The 12185-nt window shown below is 55.6% G+C and overlaps 1 protein-coding gene across 6 annotated transcripts in view; it reads left to right on the top strand.

Annotated features, from left to right (window-relative positions):
- The window catches only part of AHDC1 (AT-hook DNA binding motif containing 1), a 63881-nt gene that overhangs the window by 22725 nt on the left and 28971 nt on the right, over positions 1-12185 (top strand). Inside the window, exon 1 of one of the 6 annotated variants that reach the window (XM_082397754.1) lies at positions 4208-4537. The exons of the other annotated variants lie outside the window; for them this stretch is intronic. The gene's annotated coding sequence lies outside the window, so the exon portion shown is untranslated. Of the gene's footprint in view, positions 1-4207; positions 4538-12185 lie in introns of those variants that run through there. 6 annotated transcript variants of the gene reach the window in all.

Here is a 12185-nt window from a genome sequence, read left to right on the forward strand (position 1 = left end):
ACTTGCCCTAAGTCAGAGCTGGAATCAAAACCTGGGTGTGTCAGCTCCAGAGCTTGAGATCTTAACCGCTATGGTTAAAGGCTAGGATTCCAGGATGGAGGAAGGAAAAATGGCAGGGAGGAGGGCAGATGTGGGAGAATTTTCAAAGAAAGCCATGGAGAAAGAGACCTAGAGAGAAACTGTGGGAAAGGCGGATAGTGGTGCCAGCTCAGTCCTGAGGTGATAGGCACAAGGTGGTTGGAGGTGAAGATTCCGTTTGGAGGTGCCTTGTGTAGCTTCCAGGAGATTGGTATCTGTCCCACATGACCCTCAGCTAAGTGACCTGCTCTGGAGCCTGCTGGGGAGGGGTGGGGCTACTCTGTCTTCTTGGCTTGATTATGTTCTGCCCCTTTGGCAGGAAGAGCTTACCCCTGACTCTTTGACTCAGCCTCCAGTGCTGTCTCTGGAATCTACCCTTCCTCCCCCTTCCCAAGGCCATTGACAAGGGCCAGTGGGCCTTGATCTCTCTAGGGGAGTTTGGAAGTGGGGACACCCTTTCCATCCCAGAGAAGAGTACTGGGGCCCGTGTCCTGAGATCAGAGTGGGATCTGGAACCCAAACAGCGTTGGGTACATGTTAGGTTCTGGTTGAGATCCTGATCAGCAGTACCATCTAGGAGGAGGTGATCGAGATTAGACTGGGCCATAGTCTCAGGCTGGAATCTAGATTTATGGAGGGTTGGACTTGTTGGTCATCTAGAATAGGGGTTGGAAACTTTCTGTAAATAGTCCGATAGTAAAAATTTTAGGCTTTGTAGACCATTGGGTCTCTGTCATGAGTACTCAGCTCTGCCATTGCACCTTGAAAGCCTTCATAGACAGTGCATAAAGTGAATGAGCATGGCGGGGACTTCCCTGGCACTCCAGTGGTTAAGACTTTGCCTTCCAGTGCAGGGGGTGCAGGTTCAATCCCTGGTCGGGAAGCTGAGATCCCATGTGCCTTGGAGCCAAAAAACCAAAATATAAAACAGAAGCAATATTGTAACAAATTCAACAAAGACTTTTAAAATGGTCCACATCAAAAAAAAAAAAGAATGAGCATGGCTCTGGTCCAATCAAACTTGAATCATAAAAACAGACAGCAGGCTAGATTTGGCCCTCTGGCCATAGTTTGCCTATCCCTGATCTAGAACCTTATTCTTCCTGCAGATGTCTAGATCTTAAATATTGCTAGACAGTGATCTAAGCAAGCCAGGCTGGGTGATCTAGAGCCACACTCTTGCTGGATCTAGATATTGGGAATTGGTGATCAAGAAATGTTCTAGAGAGTGGTTTAAAGCAGACTAAGCCATAATCTCTGGCTGACCCAGATTCACAGAAAGCTGGGGAGGGGTGGTGTGGGATGGTGAGATTTAGACCCACACGTAAGGCTGTGGTCTGGATATGGGGAAGTGGGTGAGCTAAAGCCACACAGATATTGATCTAGAGCAGGCAAAGTCTTGGTCCAAAGCCAGAACACCATATGATCTAGAACAGCACTGTCCAATGGAAATGTAATAGGAGCCACATATACAATCTAAATTTTCTAGTAGCACATTAAACAAAGTAAAAAGAAAGAAATGAATTAGTGTTAATAATATATCTTATGTAACCCAATATACCCAAAATATAGTCATTTAAACATATAGCCATTGTAAAAATCATTGAGATATTTTATATTCTTTTTTCATATTTAGACTTCAAAATCTGGCATATATTTTATATTTACAGCACATCCCAGTTGCAACTAGCCACATTCCCAGTGCCCAATAGCTAGTTTCTACCACATTGAGCAGCATATTCTACCAGCATTGGGCAGTTTGGAAGCAGGCTTTTCTTTGGGACCAGGGTCCAGAGGAGTCATGAGCCAGGATGATCTGGAGTAAATAGAGTTGGACACACCAGAGGTTATATTCTTAGCAGACTTGAACTGGGTATAGACTGGCTTTTCCTGGGAGAGCATCTAGGCCCTGGGTTGGGAGGTGGTAGTGGTAGTGGTGGTGGTGGGATCCCTTCCTTGGAGTCCTGACCAACTGGCCTCCAGCTCCTCCCTCCCTCATCCCAATGTCACCTCTGACTCTGGAGTCTGGTCTGGCCTGGCAGGTGGGGGTGGGGCAGGGTAGCAGCTGGACCCTTGAGGGAGCAGGAGCTCCACCCCTCCAAGCTAGCTGCTGCCAGCCTTCCTGGACTGACTCTGTGGAAACAGGGGGCCCAGAGACAGAAATAAACTGCCAGGTTTCCGGGGCGGAGTGGGGGGCCTGCCAACCTTTGCGCTTCCTTGCTAAGGGGTTGGGGGGACAGGAAGCAACTCCCGGCCCTCTCCCAGGCTGTTACCCCTGCATGCCATCTCTCCTTACCCCCAGGTGTCCTCACCCCCATGGCTCTGAGGCTGGGCTAAGCCTAGAATTTGGTGGATTAGTGAACCCTGGGGGCCCAGGAGTCTGGGTCTGACCCTTGGGAGCAGAGGGTGATCCTCCAGGGCCCTGGACACAGCTTTGTGCCCATTTCTAGATCCCATCCTAGGGGCCCCAGTAGCTGCCCCAGGGCAGGAGCTGAACAGATTCAGAGGACTGCAGCAGGGCATTAGACTAGGAGTTGGAAGATCTGTGTTACATGCTCAGCTCTGCCACTAACTGGCCAAAGGCAACTTTGGGCAAATCACTTTGAGCCTCAGTTTACTCTTCTGTGAAAAGGGGGCAGTGTTTGTCCTGCTCATCTCAGGGCACTATAGTTCAGTGGTTTACTCAGACTCTGGAGCCAGAGTTTTGCTAATTCTGGCCTCTGCCACTGTGTGACCTTTGGCGGGTCACTTAACCTTCCTGAGCCTCAGTTTCCTCATCAAAAATGAGGAAAAAAGGAACATTACCTACTTTATGGGAACTTTATGATCAAGTGAGTTAATGCATGCTAATTATACAGGGCAAGTGTCCAGTGTTGGTTCTTGCCATTGGGCAGACCATAAGCTCAAATGGGTTGTAAGTGAAAATGCATTATTCGAATATGAGGGATTCTTCCCCTGTTAAGAGTCCTCTCGGACTGCCTCATTTTATAAACGGGAAAACTGAGACCCCCAAAAGAGAAGGCATTTTGGCCAAGGAGAGGCACACAGCAAGCAAAACCTTTATTTGGTACCCACCGTATAAAGCCAGGTAGCTCACCCCCAATTTACAGGTAAGGAAGTCGAGGCCGGTGATTGGCTACCGGTGCCCAGTGGCGCTATCCAGTGAGGCCTGAGTCCGCTGCTAGGGAGGGAGTGCCCTGGCCGCCCGCGCTCACCGGAGGAGGGGCGTGCAGGTAGCGGGCGCCCTGGAGCCGTAGCCGGAGCCAGGCGCGCTATTAATAATCCCGCCGCTCCGGCTCGGCCTCGGCCGAGAGCGCAGGTCCAGATCGCCGCCGGGCGCCTCCCGGGCCTGGGCCGGGGCCCGAGCCCCAGACGGATCGCGGCGGCCCTCCCCTTCCCCCCGCCACGTGACCCCCCCCCCCCACTCCGCGGGCAGCCGAAGGCCCGGGCTGGCGGGCCGGGGGCCAGGAAAAAGCCAAAAACACCGAGGCTGGGCCGCTCCCCTCCCGCTCAAAATAGCCCCCAGCCGGGGCTGCCACGCATTCCGCTGGGCCCGGGGCGCGGGAAGGGGCGGCCGGCCGGGCCCCCGCCCGGCCCGACGTGGCTGCCCAGCCGGGTTGGAAGGGGGGGCGAGGGCGGGCCGCGCGGCCGGCCGGCATGTGGCTCTCCTTCGGGGAGCCTTGGCAGCCCGGGCTGCGCGCTGCGCCGGGATGATGGAGAGCTTCTGGAATTTCCTGCAGCTGGAGAGCGCGGCCGGCCGGGGGAGCGGGCTGAGCGCGCGGCTCGGGAAGGGGCGCCTTGCAACCCGACCCTAGGGGGCGCCCCCGCGGCGAGGGTACTGGGGGGAGATCTCCAGACCCGCCCCCCAGGCTGCACGCGAGGCAGGCGGCACACACACCCCCACCGCCCCCTGCGCTTTTCGGGTCTGGCGGGGGTCCAGACCCGCCCCTCCCGGCCAGGGCGGCGGAGAGGGGCCAGGTGCAGGCAGCGCCCCTCCCCCAGCCGCCTGGTTTCCCTCTCGGCCCGTCACCTCCTCCAGGAGTCAGAAGCTCTGCGGCCTCATCTGGGAGGGGGCGGGGGTGGCAGGGATCAGGGGGCTGTGCAGGCCTGCCAGGTAGCCCGAGAGGCGGCGGCGGGAAAAGTCGGAGACGGACCGTTCGGGCCCGAGAACGGCTGGGCCTGCGGACCAGAGCCTCCTGCTCAAGCTGGAGGCGCCTAAGGGGTTCTAGGAGGGTGTTGAGGCCACCGTCTCGCAACCACCCCCCAACCCCCATCTCCCGCAACTGTGGACCCGGTGGTGGTCGTCGGATGTGCCAGAAAAATCCTGGACAGTTTTCTCGACGGCGGCGGCAGCTTTCTTTGGGGGCGGCTCTGCACCTTGCAGGTCCCGGAGTCCAGAAAAGGGCTCCTGGGAGGGAGGGGCTTCCTTTTACAGGAGCCCTGAGATCCAGGGGAGTAGGTAAGTGACCTCTTAGGGCACACTCTGGGCACGGTGTCTTGCGGGAGGGAAAGAGGTCTACCCTGCCCTTTGTGGGGGAGGGGAAGATATGCTTTCCCACCAGTTTGCTAGTTCCAGTACCATTTGGTGCTCTGCAAACTGATGAACCTTTTGGCAACTCAGCAGGCACCTCCCCCTCCTGGGGTGGACCCCCTCTCCCCTTGCCAGTGGTCCCTGTTCAACTTCATGTCCTGCCCCAACCCAGCAGACCCTCACCGTGTGAAACAAGCAGAGGGGTTAGGTGCAGTTCCAATACCTTTTCCTCCACTCACTGGCTGTGTGACCTTGAGCAAGTCCCTTCACTCCTTAGTCCCTTTGCTCTTTTGAAAAGCTAGATGATAGTAGGTAGGCCACGGCCTTGAAGTTGAAGAACATTTAAAGCAATCACCATAGTGTCTGCATACAGTCAGGACAGGAAATAAAGACAGCCCCATTCAGAGCCTTCAAAGTGTTCGACTCCCCCTTCCCTTCCAACAACCTTGAGAAATTCGGCCTTCCAAGGTAAGTAGTGCCTCTCAGTTGGGCTGGGAAAGATGGAAAGACATTGGTTCTGTTGAGTGTTCATTTATTCATTAAACACATATCTAAGGTTGTTCTCAGCTAGTTCCATCCAGTCTGGGGGAGAGACGTACTTTTGTGCTGGAGACTGAGAAGTAGGACTGTTCGCCACATCATGTTAAAGTTGGAAGGGCCCTTAAGAAATCCTTCCTGCTAGGCTAGCTCTTAGTACAGATGGAGAAACTGAGGCCCAGGGAGGAGGCAGGGTCTCCTCACAGCGCTCCTTCTGCTGTTGGGGGGTGGAGGTGGAGGTGGGGTTGGAGGCTGGCAGACAGCTCTGGGGCCGGGAAGTTGGGGCAGCCCCCGGCCCAGCTCCCTGGGGCATGGCCCTTGCAGGCTGAGAAGCTGGTGGACTTCTGCTTTCCTCTCCCTCCCATCTCCTTGCTGACCTTTCACTCCACCTCTGCTAGAGTGGGTGGAGGGTGGAACCCAGATACCCAGATTCAAATTCAAATGCTTGTTGGCTCCCCTTCAGCCCAGGATGTTGGGCCTGGGCCTGTGTCAACTCCCACCCTTCCCTCTCCTCCTATCCCACCCTCCCCCCAGTTCTCCCTGTTTCCTGTTGGATGGGCCTTCCTTGTGTACTGGAAGGAACTCAAGGCTCCACTTGTTGTCTGTGTGAACTTGAACAAACTACACCACCTCTGTGAGCCTCATTTTGCTTTTTGGAAAAATGGAGTTGAAATTAAAACTACCTTGCAGAAAACGTCTTTCACAGCATCGCAGAGGCTCCCTGGCAGAGAACTATTTAAATAATAAAAGGCAGGGACTTCCCTGGCAGTCCAGTGGTTAAGACATCATGCTTCCACACGCTTCCACTGCAGGAGGCGTGGGTTCAATCCCTGGTCAGGGAACTAAGATCCCACATGCCACATGGCGTGGCCAAAAAATAATAATAATAAATAAGTAATAATAATAATAACAATAATAATAATAATAAAAGGCAGGGATTCCCTAGATGTACATTCTAGGCCAGGTATAGGGAACAGAGCAGCCTCCCTTTACCTTTGGTTTGGGGAGGCAGCTCTCTGGGGCCCTGGGATGGGAAGTGGGTTGGGGGTGAGTGTCTACCAGATAAATTTGGCAAAGTACAAATTCGAGGAAGCTTATGTGGCCCAGATTCCAGGGCTGCCAGGTGCCCATGTGTCTGAATACACTGCTGGGCAGTTCTCATAAACTCTCTAGGACTACAGGCTCTCCCTCTCCTAGCTAATCCAGTCCCATCTCGCTCTGCCTCAGAGAACCCTTCCTAGGCTGACTGTCCCCCACCCCCAGTTATCATGGAGGGCCCTCAGAGACTGTAGAAGAGAAAGGGGCTGGAAGCAGCAGTTGGGCTGTGTGACTTTGGGCAGGGCACTTCCCCTCTCTGGGCCTCGGTTTCCTCCTGCATAGCAGAGGAGGCTGGATTAGTGACTCCCTAAGGCACCTTCCAGCTCTGACAGGCTCGGAGCCTGTGTTGACTGATGTATCCTAGGAGATAGGAGCACACAGAACCGAGTCAGCTGGGAGATTCCTGTTGAGGTATCCCCCCCCCCCTCCAGAAAGCTGGAGTGCCTCCCTTCCCAAGACACACCCTCCAGGGATCCTGGCTGTGATTGTGATGGGTGGAGGGGGCATATCACCCAAGTGGTGCTGCTGATTCCCAGGGTCCCTGTTGTCAGTAGAGAGGCCTGTGCCTAAGAACAAGAGCTTGTGTCAGGCAGGGCTGTGACACTCTGCTTGCTTCTAGGGGAAGGGAATGTGTGTGTCAGTGACCAGCCAGCCTCCAGGGAATGGGGGGTGCGGTGCATGAGGCAGCTAGCTTGTGGGATGGTGTGTCCAGAAGAGCAAACACAGGGGCAGTTTACTGGGGTGTGTGCAAGACAAGGAGGCTGACAATGGGAGGGAGGAAAAAAACATAGATGAACCGCAGAGCCAGGCTTTGGGTTAGGGCAGGCTGTGTGGGGAGGCTCCAGCCTTATGGGGAAGTTACAGAAGGTTCAACACAGTCAAACACAGTTTTGCTTGTGCCTAGGTTTGTCGGCTTGTTTATAGGTGCTGTGCTGAACTGCACTGTTCTGAAATGCAGTTGTCACATTCTATTGTGGGGTATCTGTGCAGGGGTGTTGTCAAGGTTTTCTGAACAGCAAGTGTCTGGCTGTTTGCGGGGAGTGTCTGTACAGGACGATATTGTAAGGCAATAGGCGTCTTTTGTCCGTTTGGGGTACCCTCAGATTGTACGAGGGGCATCAGTTCTGGCTGTTAGGAAGCCTTGGGTTGTATCGGGGGAATTGCCAGGCTGTGAGGGATTCCTGGCCATGTTTTGGGTGCCTCTTCCCCCTCCATCTCTTACACACTGGAAGAGAGGTCTCCTGTCTTAATCAGTCCCTCCGCAGGTAGGCAAGCAGGCAGTCGCAACCCGCTCACACTCGCAGTAATTTTACCACGGTGCCTAAATCAGGAACAGGCGTGAATTGACCTTTTAACCCCTTCCCTGCCACGGGATTAGACTGTTTCCTGTTCAATCTCCTCCAGAACCAGTTCCATCCCTCCTGGGGCTCCCCCCCACCCAAGGAGTGGCTAAGCAACCCCCACATCTCTTTTCTTCCCCATCTCTCTTGAGCCTTGCGGGGGGCCTGAGGGCCAGGCTGGTGCAGGGCCTGGCAGGAGCCGAGGGCCCAGGCGGGAGTGATAAATATTGAAGAGGAGGGATTTCGGTGTGGGCTGGAGCAGCTGCAGTGGTTCGAGTGTCACACTATCTCTCCCCAGGTTTACTGACCCATTTCCATTCACGCGGCTGCCGGTTTCCTAGCAACGGCAACAGTCCCCCCAGAACAGGCGGAGTGTGTGTCTGCCATTAGCGACTGCCGCAACTGTGTCAAGGTTACCCCGCTCCCTGCAAACCCACCCCGGCGGGTTTGTTTTCTGCCAGCGCCTGGCACACACCGTGCCAGCCTGGGAGGGCGAGGGAGGGGGCCGGGGGCCAGCCCAGGGGCTTGGGTAGGGGGGGCGCCGAGGAGGAGCTGTAGTTCCCGGTCCAGTGGGAGCCAACTTGGACTGAGGCCGAAGCAGCCGCCCCCCCCTCTTGGCTGGTGGAATTCCTAAGCCCGAGGGGAGCAGGGGGCGGGGCTGTCCCTCAGCCCTGACCCCCGAGATTCCAGAGCCTGGGGGGAGGGGTGTGGGCAGAGGGGCCTCTGGGAAGCCTGCCCGATCTGACCCCACCTGGCTTGTTCTGCTCCTGCCCTGGCTTCCTCCCACTTCTGCGCGGCTCCATGCTCTTCTCTGTTCTCAGCTCTTTGTCCCAGCTTCTGTGCCTGGTCTCCCCCATCAGACTCCCCAGGGCAGGGTTGTATTTCTCCCATCAGACCAGGGGCTCCCAAGGTTGGGGTTCATGATACCTCCTTTCCTTCTCTTCCCTCAGCACCAGTTCATGACTGTTTTTCTAAATGTCATGGGAGATGAGACTAAACAGTTGGTGTGGCAAAGGATAATTTTTCTTAACAGGGACTAGTAGGGCAAGTACCCCCATTCCACCCACTGGGGGAAGTAGGTTCTGCCTGCACTCCCCAGCCTGGCAGCACTCGTTTGGGAGTGGCCATTGGAAGTAGAGTACCCCTCTTTTTCACCCTGGAAGCCTGGCTGCAAAGGGTTAAAGCAGCTCCCACCTCACCTTGGTATGTGAGCTCCCCCAGGCTGGGGGGATGGGAGGATGGGGGTCTGTCGCCTTATAGCCACTCATGTGGTCAGCTCAGACCTGACCAGTCACATTCCTGCCCAGGAGGACCAGGGCTTGAGGTGGAGGGGCAGGGGCCTGGAGGGGGCTGGGTTTGTAGGAATCGGGGGGTGGGTACCGAGAAGGTGGGGCAAGGGGCTGCTGGGAACATGGAAGGATTGTGCAATGTAAACCTCTGGAAGCCTGAATCAGCCTCCTATTCCTCTGGGTCTGTCTCTCTGTCTTTCCTCCCAGTTTGCAACCCCCCAAACATTCCCGTGGTCCACATAGCTGTGACACAGGTACAGATCTGGTCCCAGTTCTAAACAAAGAAAAGAGTGTGGCAGAAGCAGTTTCTGACATGCAGGGTGGCCCAGAGATTTGTGGGTAGCCTCCAGTGTGACTTTCTGGTGCTTGGAGGAGGTCGGCTGGGTTTTTGGCTGGGTCAGAGGCTCTGAGATCTAGGGTACAGAGCAGGCTGTGCTAGATAGTAGAAAGAGACCTGGGCGGGGACCCAGGAAGCCTGGTTCTCTGCCCAGTCCTGTACCTGACTCCTCATGGTCTCAGTCTCCCCATCTAAGGGGCTCAGGCCAGTGGTCTCTTACAGCCCTCCTGTCCTATTGGTCAGTGGTTCTGGGTGAGGGATGAGGAGTGGGGGGCAACGGTCTGGAGGGATTGTGGGAAGCTGCCAGCTCAAGGGGGAGTTTGCAACGTGATCCCAGAGCGAAAATAGCCCAGGTCATTTTCAGCTGCTTGGGCGGAGGTATCTGATCCCAGCAGGGCAGGGCAGCTTGGGCAGGGGGCAGGGAGGAGCATTCTGTAAAGCTCTCTGGGAAACCAGACCCCAGGATGGGAGGGTGGGAAAAGGTTGGCATGCCCGGCTGGGCTTCCTGAGACCACCCCCTCCCCGCGGGGGCTCTGGAATGGAAAGATGAGGAATGCAGAGGGTTAACAGGAGGTGAGGGCTGGACTCCAGCCCCCTTTGGGTCCTGGCCTGGTTGAGGTGAAAGGTCAGCCCCAAGGAGTCCAGGCACAGCTGGGGAAAGAGTAACCCGATCCTAACCCTGCTCAGGGGATCATAGAGCCGCCTCCCCCAGGAAAGGTGCTTTGACATCCCCAGGAAGGAGTTTGTTTGAAGGACTTGTTCTCAGCAAGCACTGGGGGCTAGGGGAAGGTCCTGCCCCAAGGGGTCAGGGAGAGCTGCAGGCCTGGAGCCCCAGCCAGTATGGCAGTGCTTTTTCATCCTAAGGTCAGGGGAGGTGGAGGTGAGCTTGCTGGAAAGGTTAGAGGTAGCCTGTTCTGGCCTTGCTCCTACTCTGTGTCCCATTTATGACTCTGATAGCCAGCATTGGGGATTGGGGAAGCTTAAAGGTAGGAGACTACCCCCCAGAGCACACACTGATTAGTGAGAGAAGCTGCCTGATACTAGACGGTGACACTGAGATGTGTTTGGGGTGGAGAATTACACCCTAACTCTGAGATGGCTTTGCTGTGTGTGGTGGGGCGTTAGAGGGTAGCATGGTGTGATGGGAGGCAGAGATAATACATGGAAGAACATGGGCTATGAAGTCAAGTTTGACCTGGGTTCAAATCCTTGCCTCTGCCTTAGGCAAGCTATTTAACCTAAGCCTCAGTTTCCCCAGCTGCAAAATGGGACTAATAGTACTCACCATAAAGGGCAATTGTAAGGATTGGCACAGAACAAGTGCTCAGTAAAAAGTAACCCTTAGTGAGCCTCCTTATGTCCCAAAGTCACACACTAGTGTGGCACCCGCATTAAAACTGGCAGTCCGGCTCCAGAGGAGTTGGTGAGCCGCTAGAGTTGGTCTGAGGGAGAGGATAGTTATGAGAATGTGACTGGGTCAGTGTCCCCAGGGCTCTGCAGGAGAGACTGTGGGAGTATCCAGGTCACTTGGGCTAGGATGGAGTGAGGTGAATGATGTTTAGTCTGTGGTGAGGGGTGGCTGGGGCACAGTTCTTCTTAACGCCAACCTCTGGGGCTGGCGACAGCCCCCTGTTCCCCACCCCGGCGGGTTTGTGCAGCCATGTGTGGGTGTAGCTCTCCCCGGAGTGTGGCTCTAGGTATGTTTGAGAAGGCGCAGGCATCCCAAGAAAGAACAAGTCGCCTTTTGTACGAGTCCAGCCCGGGGCTGGGCTAGGCCCTCTCTGGGGGATCCCCTGTTTCCGCGCCCAGCTCCCTGCCTACGGACAGCGCCCCAGCCCCGCCTGCCACCTGAGGGGGCCGCGAGGCTGCCTGAGCGACCCCTCCCGGGACCCACGCTTCGGCCCGGAGCAGGGGGGGCGGGGTCTGGGGCAGGGGGCGTGTCCGGAGATCTGACCCCGCCCCATGACATCACTCCAGGTGCTACCAATCTCCGGGAGCCGTGCCCACGGGCGGCCCGCCCCTCCCAGGCTCCGCTCTCCGGAGATCTGGAGGCGCAGTAGGTGGAGGAGGAGGCAGCGCCGGCCCATGGGGCGGGGAGACCATTGAAGGCCTCGCCCTTCCTGCTCTGGGCGGGGCTGAGCACATGACCCTGAGAGTGTACAGAGCAGCTCACAAGACCTCCTCTCTCCTGGTGCACTCTACCTTCTTGCCCACCTGTCCAAATCTTACCAGGTACCTCTTTCTGCAGGGAGCCTTCCAGAACCGACCTCCCCCCAATCTTTTCTCTGATGACCTACACCCTTTTAGCGACCCTCCGTCATAACGGCGATACCAGTACTGACTGCTCCTAACAGCAGCAGCCGTCCACTGAACGATTTACCAGACTGCTCCGTGTTTTTCATTGAATATCTTACCTGATGGATCTCTGATTGCTTTCTACCTTGTCTTATGAGCCTTTCTCACCCACTGGGTTGGAAGTTCCTCTGGGCAGGGGTTCCAGACATGGCATGGCTCAGAATAGGCACTACTAAATGTTTAGGATGGATAGTAAATGAGGAGATAGGCTCATGGAGGGAAAATATCCTGGCAAAAGTCACACAGCAAGTAGGTAGAACAATCAAAGCTAGAAACCAGGTTTCCAGGCTCCATTCAGGTCTTTAGTTCTGGTGTGTGACTTAGAGTAGGGAGTTGCACAGGGGATGCCATAGACCTTCCCTCTTCCCGTAGGAGGGCTTCTCCCCCCACCAAAGATCAGAAGAACCCGAAATCTGTTTTCCTCCGCAGTCCACACACCTTGTACCAGAATCCCTGACTTCTGAGAGGATGAGGAAGAAGAGATGTTGGAGGAGCTGGGAGGGCTTTTGCAGGCCAGAGTGGCAGTTCTGGGCTATAAGGAGTAGTGTGGTTCCAGTAATTGGGGGGTACTGGTTCTGGGGACATAAAGCATTTCACTTGCAGGTGGGAGGTTCCAAGCG

This window comes from Balaenoptera borealis (genome assembly GCF_965194805.1).
Source record: "Balaenoptera borealis genome assembly, chromosome: 1".
Lineage (NCBI taxonomy): Eukaryota > Metazoa > Chordata > Mammalia > Artiodactyla > Balaenopteridae > Balaenoptera > Balaenoptera borealis.